This window comes from Scylla paramamosain, unplaced genomic scaffold (genome assembly GCF_035594125.1).
Source record: "Scylla paramamosain isolate STU-SP2022 unplaced genomic scaffold, ASM3559412v1 Contig5, whole genome shotgun sequence".
In the NCBI taxonomy this organism is placed as follows: domain Eukaryota; kingdom Metazoa; phylum Arthropoda; class Malacostraca; order Decapoda; family Portunidae; genus Scylla; species Scylla paramamosain.
Genome location: NW_026973670.1, coordinates 1,855,001 through 1,862,500, shown reverse-complemented (window position 1 = coordinate 1,862,500; position 7,500 = coordinate 1,855,001). Strand labels below are relative to the sequence as shown.

The window sequence follows — 7,500 nt, the reverse complement described above, 5'->3', positions numbered from 1 at the left end:
CCCCGGCTCACAGTGGGCCCTCACCCCCTCCAGGTGGTCCAATGTGCCAAACTTCTCGGAGTCACGGTGGACGACCAGCTGACCTGGAAGCAGCATGTCGCTAGCACCATAAGATCAGCTACCTACAGGCTGTACATGCTGCGCAGACTCAGGTCGCTGGGGACGCCGACAAATGAGTTAAGGGGGGTGTACCTCATCTTCATCCTCCCCAAACTCATGTACGCCTCCCCAGCGTGGTCCTCCTCCCTCACACAAACTCTACAGCTAGAGAGTGTGCAGAAAAAGGCGTGCAGGGTCAACCTTTACCCTGCTTACACCACCTATGAGTCTGACCACCCTGAGTCTGTCCAGACTATCCACCAAGCACCGAGAGGCTCTGGAGAAGTTTGGAAGGCGACTACTGCATCATCACGTCTCAGAAACATGCTGCCGCCTGACGCGCCTCGCCCGGTCCGTGCCACCAAACACCACAACAAGATAACGCCTCTAAAGGCACCGCTCACGGACCGGTACAGACTCAGTGCGATTCCCACCATGGTGCGAGCCATCAATCAATAGTCCCTTCTAGATTAGACTTACCTTTAGGATTAATGTTAAGTATTTCCTCAACCCCTATGTACATTTTCAGTTTGTTAACCGCCTAAATAATAAACCGTTTATTATTATTGTTATTACCATTATTATTACACTACTACTACATTATTACAAGACTACTGCGATGAGAAGTTTCAGGAAAGCCGGATGTTCAGACAGATAGGGAGAGAGAGAGAGAGAGAGAGAGAGAGAGAGAGAGAGAGAGAACACTTGAACATTTATTAATAGCTAACAGTTACAGTTGGGAGGTATATATATATATATATATATATATATATATATATATATATATATATATATATATATATATATATATATATATATATATATATATATATATATATATATATATATATATGGATGAGTTGTGCACCAACTGTAAGTTTATCCGAGAATATAGAGACAGTGCAGTAATCGACCTCACGGAAAGCTGGTTACAAGATCGGGATGCGGACAGCACAGTGACTATTGATGGGTTTGTGTTGGTGCGGTCTGACAGGAGAGGTGTTGATAAGAACCGAGGGGGTGGCGTTGCTGCTTATGTAAATGACAGATGGTGTTCACAAATTAAAGTTAAGGAAAGCTATTGTGACAACAACATCGAGTATTTAGCGTTTACCTGTCGACCCTTTTACCTACCACGTGAACTTAGCAAGATAAATGTAGTACTTGTGTATATACCCCCGGATGCAGATGAATCTATAGCAGCTGATACACTAGAAAACTGTTACAAACTGTGAAAACGAAAGCCCGAACAGCGCAATAATTGTTTTAGGTGATTTTAATCATTGCGATTTTCAAGGAAAAGTCCCTACGTACTACCAAACAGTGCATTGTTCCACAAGAGGCAACGTCACATAGGATAAGATGTATTGTAACATTAAGGATGGATACAAAGTTTTTAAACGACCTAACATTGGAAATGGAGACCATAACATGCTATATTGTGTTCCTACATATAAACAGCTACTGAAAAGAGTTAAACCGAAAGAAATTGAAATTAGAAAATGGGATGATAATAACAGGCAACAACTACAAGCGTGTTTTGAGTGTACAGACTGGTCTGCCCTGATAGAAAACGGAATTGACATCAACACCAACTTAGATATTTTCGATGGCTATTTCCACTTCTACTTTGATCGTACCTACCAAGAAAATAAAGATATACCCAAACAATAAACCATGGATTAGTACAGAGCTAAAATCTATGCTAAATAAAAAAAAACACAGACTAGAGCGTAATAGAAGTGATGCTGAAAGAAGAATATTGCAAAGAAACATAGATAAGAAAATATCTGATTCTAAAAGAATATACAAAGAAAAGGTTGAAGGCTTGTTTAAGACAAATAGAGTAAAAGACGCTTGGAAGGGACTTAAAACCCTGTGTGGGCACAAGAAGAAACAGTGTGCCTGAACCAGAAAATATCAACACATATGTAAACGAAATGAACGCGTTCTTTGCGAGATTTGAAAGCCATGATTTCAGTGATGCGTGTAATGAGGTAATGACAGAAATTCAATCTCATAATGATGAAAGAATAATAATTAGGCAAGAAGACGTGCAGAAGTCCCTGCAGAATATACGGGCAGGTAAAGCTACAGGGCCAGACGGAATGCCTGCTATGGTACTTAAACATTGTGCAAAACAACTGACACCCGTACTGACAACATTATTTCAGGATTCAGTAGATCAGGGAGTGGTACCTTATAAATGTTAGGAATCTGAAGTAAAACCTATTGCAAAAATTAACTGTCCAAAAGATCCCAAAGATTTTAGACCTGTAGTATTAACATCTAATATTATGAAATGTTTAGAAAGTGTATTGAAAAATTACATCTGTGAAAAAACTAATAATATAAAAGACCCTATGCAGTTTGCTTATTGTAATAATAGGAGTGTACAGGATGCGACACTTACATTATTGAATGATGTTAACAAACATTTAGATAAGCCCAAATCACAAATTAGAGCACTGTTTATTGATTTTAGTTCAGCATTTAATACAATGCAATCTCATATTCTGCTCAATAAAATGCTAGAAATGGGTGTAAATAGAAATATCTTAAAATGGATTTTTAGGTTTTTATCCCAGAGACCCCAGTGTACCAATGTAAACAATGTTAAGTCTGATGTGATATTAACTAACACAGGAGCCCCACAAGGTTGTGTGTTGTCCCCTGTTCTTTTCACCTTGTACACAGATGATTGTAGAAGTGGAATTGATGACTGTACTATTGTGAAATATGCTGATGATACAGTTATCTTAGGAAAAATTGTAAATGATAATTATGAAGGCTATTTAACTCAAGTTAAAAAATTTGTTGATTGGAGTAAACAAAATTTTTTGGAGCTCAATGTAAAGAAAACTAAGGAGATGATATTTGATTTCAGAACTAAAAACAAACATGTACCAGACCTATTAACAATTAGAGAAGAAAATGTAGAAAGAGTAAACCAGTATAAGTATCTGGGCTTTATGATCGATGACCAGTTGAAGGGCAGTGTCAATACAGATATGGTGTCAAGGAAATGTATCCAAAGACTACACTTTGTACGTATTTTGCGCAACTTACATGTAGATAAAGTGATCATTAGCCTATTCTACAAATCATTGTTGGAACCAGTCCTAAACTTTTCGATCACTGCCTGGTATGGAAAGCTTACCTGTAAAGATAAAAATAAGCTGGGAAGGATTGTTAAGAAGGCAGGAAAATTAGGTGCACAGACCATATCATTAGATAAGCTCTATCAGACAGGTACAATGAAACAAGTGGACAGGATAATGAAAGATATCACTCATCCGCTACATAACTGTTACACATATCTAAAATCTGGTAGAAGGTTGGCTCTGCCCATGCAGCGTACTGACAGATATAGGAAGTCATTTGTACCTAAAAGCATTCTCCTTTTCAATCATCTATCATCACTATAATTTTTTGATTTAAGTATTCATGGTTACTGTATGTGATGGTTGATGATGAGGGCAGAAATAGCCCGATATTGCATGTATACGATAGCCCATGTAATGACTCCTTTCTTAATGTTTTATTGTTTTATTGTTTTACTGATTTTATTTACTTTTTAATGTTATGTATAAGCAACTACTAGGGAGCTCTTAAGCCAAAATGAATTTCATTTGTATTACATTTTGTATTACAACTTCACGATTAAATTATCTTATCTTATCTTATATATATATATATATATATATATATATATATATATATATATATATATATATATATATATATATATATATATATATATATATATATATATATATATATATATATAGTGAGGATTAATGTGACTGTAGTTAGCCTCTTTAAAGCAGAGCTTTTCAGGCAAAATGGTGAGTAATAATGGGTAAGTAAGTAATGTGGCAGATGGCAACAAGGATATAACATGTTGTACAATTCATTTCCAACATCACATACGATGATTTATGAAGGTATTTGCAATAAATGCTTGCAAAACAAATATAACAGATAAATATGCAGTTATAATAGATACAGATATAATAGATAATAATGATAATAGATAATACAGATATTATAATAAATAGTAATAATAAATGATGCATATATAATAAATAAAATATAGGAATAATAGATATTCTAGAATCTGTATAGTAGATACAATAACAGTAGCATACTAATGATATCAATATAAAGTAGTGTACTTGATATGATAACAAGAGTCTGGATACACTGTTGCTTTAGAATGAGGTAATAATTCAAATTAGTAGGAAGCTAAGATCTGATTTTTTAATTTTCTTTTAAACGTGGTGATAGAGGGTGCATCCTGAATTTGGAGAGGTACCGAGTTCCGTACACGAGGCCCTTGATAAGAAACTGAGTGTTTAAATGTGTTAAGTCGATGAGGGGGAATGCTGAGGTTATCACGGTTGTTGCGGGTGTTATGGTCATGAGATGGAAGGACGTTCTGTATTTTATTCTTATTTGAATACATGTAAGTAGCGATAGAAAACTTAGTAATGTCATCTAGTTCTAATATTTTTGTCTCTTTAAAGAGAGGATTTGTATGTTTTAAGAAATTACTATTGGTTATTATTCTTACTATTTTCTTGAGTTGTAATTTAAGAAAAATTAAAGAAGTTTGATAAGTTGTGCACCATATTGGATTGCAATAAGTTAATAGTGGATATATGTGGGCATAATAAATGGTCTTAAGTACTTCTTGTGGCATGTATTCTTTTGCTTGATAGAGTAGATCGACGTGTCTTGATAATTTTAAAGTGAGGTTATTTATGTGATGCCTAAAAGTTAATGAATCATCATAAGTAACACCAAGAAATTATATTTTATCAGTTCTTAAAATTATTTTTTCATTTATACATAATTGTTTTACTGTAAATAGCATGAAGTAAGTTTTTGTTGTATTGATAGCTTAGACACCATACATAAAGCTTTTTTTAGTTCATCATTAACACTATGTATGAGTTGATCTGGGTTTGGGGCTGACCAGTACATTGTCATGTCATCTGCAAATAATATTGTTCTAGATTCAGAAAAGAAATATTTGAAATGTCATTAATGTATATTAGAAACAATAAGGGACCCAAGACACTACCTTGCGGAACACCAAGTGTGGCTGTTGCTGTGGAAGACTTTTCATTATTAAAAATAACATATTGTCTTCTGTTTGCTAAGTAATCTTTGAACCATAAAATAATTTCTCCACGAATTCCATATTGATGCATTTTGTTAAAGACAATTTTATGGTTTACAGTGTCAAATGCTTTAGCGAAGTCAATAAAGATTGATAGAACTGATAGTTTGTTATCTATGGCATAAAACACATCATTAGAAAATTCATTTAGTGCTGTAAAAGTGTTTTTATTTTGCCTAAAACCATATTGTGAGGGATTTAGAATATTTTTGCTTTCCAGATAACGCATTAAATATTTTTCATAAGGGTTTCGAATACATTTCAAAATGATGTAAGTTGATAAATTGGCCGGTAGTTTTTAGGATCATTGGCAGGTCCAGATTTGTGTATGGGAGTGATTTTGGCAGTTTTTAAAATACCTGGAAAAATTCCATTTGTAATAGATTGATTGAATAGTATGGACAGAGGGACTGAGAATATATTAGAGTTTCTTTTAATAATAGAAGCAGTTATGTCCTGTATACCAGAATTTTTATTGTTTAATGACTTAATTACTGCATTGACTTCACACAGTGTAATGATAGGAAATACCATGGAGTGTGGGTGATTGCCTCTTATATAATGAATTGGGTTTTTTTCCAGATTGTGGGAGATTACTGTCTAGTTCCGGGGCAATATTAGAGAAATAATTACTAAATGCTTCAGAGATGTCTGATGGGCTGCTGAATATGAAATCATTATACTGCAATGTCTTAATTGTGTTTCTATTTTGTGTATTGCCTTTTATTTCACTGATTGTTTGCCAGATTTTTTTTTTTTTTTCTTTTTTTTTTTTTTTTGTTGCTTCTGAAATTACTATATATTTGAAGATAATAGTTGGATTTGGCAGCACGTAAAACTTGAGTTAAATTGTTCGTATATTGTTTGAATATCATGTGTGAAATGTATCCAAGTTTATACATCTTAAAAAGCTTACATTTATATTTAATACAATTAACTATTGCGGTAGTTAGCCATGCGTTTTGGAGTCTTTTTTTTCTGGTATATATTTGGTTTACTGGAAGGCATTTGTTATAGAGTTCATAAACAATATTAAAGAACAGGTTAAAATTATCATTTATGTCTACTAGATTAAGTATTTCATCCCAATTTGTTATTTGTAGTTCACTGGTAAATAAACTTTGGTTATTTGTGCTGAAGTCTCAAAAAGACAATCTTATGTTTGGTGTTTGGCACAGACTGTTGTATAATATTTATAGATATAGGGAGATGATCAGTCATACAATAATGTAAAATACCTGATAATGATGGAGGTGTGAAATTAGTCCAGATATGGTCTAGTAATGATGTTTACCAATGTCAGGGCTGTCAGGAAATCTTGTTGGTCGAGATATATGAGGAAAGTAATTTAAAGTTTGCATTGTGTTGATAAATAAGTTGGTAGGAAGATGAATACAATGTTCAAGTAAATTAATGTAAAAAGTCCCCAATGGGAATTGTTTTGTTATTTTTAAAAGTTTCAGCAACTATTAAATTATTGATAATGTCTGTGAATTCACTAACAGCTATATGTTTACTATTGGGCCTGTAAATTACTGAGGTAATATAACTGGTGCTTTCTAGGATTAGTTTTTTTGTACTTATTTCAATATTCCTATTTATAAAAGGGAACTGATTTAGAACTTGTACATTTATCATATTTTTGGTATAAATAGTAATCCCTCCATGCTCTCTATCAGTTCTGATTAAGTGAAATGGAGTATAACCTTCAATGAAGTAAAGATGCTTAGTGCGTTATTGTAACCATGTTTCTGTAAGGGCAATAACATCAGGTACTTTGGGTAAACAGCCAAGCAATTATTTTAGAGAATCAAAGTTTTTGTGTAACGATCTGATATTTAAATGTAAGAAGTTAAGATAATCGTTTCCTAGTGAGTTTGTAGTAGAACTGTATTCCTGAAAATTGAAGTATCTAGACAAAGAGTTAATATCATAATGACCTGAGATTTTAGTAATCATATCTATTGCAATGTTGAAAGCATCAATATTATCCTCATTTTGGTTGTCAGCAATGATTTATATAAATTCTCCATAAGGGATGTGAAAAATAATAATAGCAATAATAATAATGATAACAATAACTACAATAATAATAATAATAATAATAATAATAATAATAATAATAATAAAGAACATGGTAGGCTCCCCAGGTACTTTAAGCAGTGAGCAAGTAACTGAGGTGCAAATTACTATAATGTATAGGCATAATTTCC

The 7,500-nt window shown here is 33.3% G+C and overlaps 1 protein-coding gene across 17 annotated transcripts in view; it reads left to right on the top strand.

Moving 5' to 3' along the window:
- The window catches only part of LOC135096631 (uncharacterized), a 100,292-nt gene that overhangs the window by 80,840 nt on the left and 11,952 nt on the right, over window positions 1-7,500 (top strand). For 16 of the 17 annotated variants that reach the window (XM_063998298.1, XM_063998296.1, XM_063998290.1 and 13 more), the window contains one exon: window positions 1-6,850. This exon is cut by the window's left edge. The exons of the other annotated variant lie outside the window; for it this stretch is intronic. The gene's annotated coding sequence lies outside the window, so the exon portion shown is untranslated. Of the gene's footprint in view, window positions 6,851-7,500 lie in introns of those variants that run through there. 17 annotated transcript variants of the gene reach the window in all.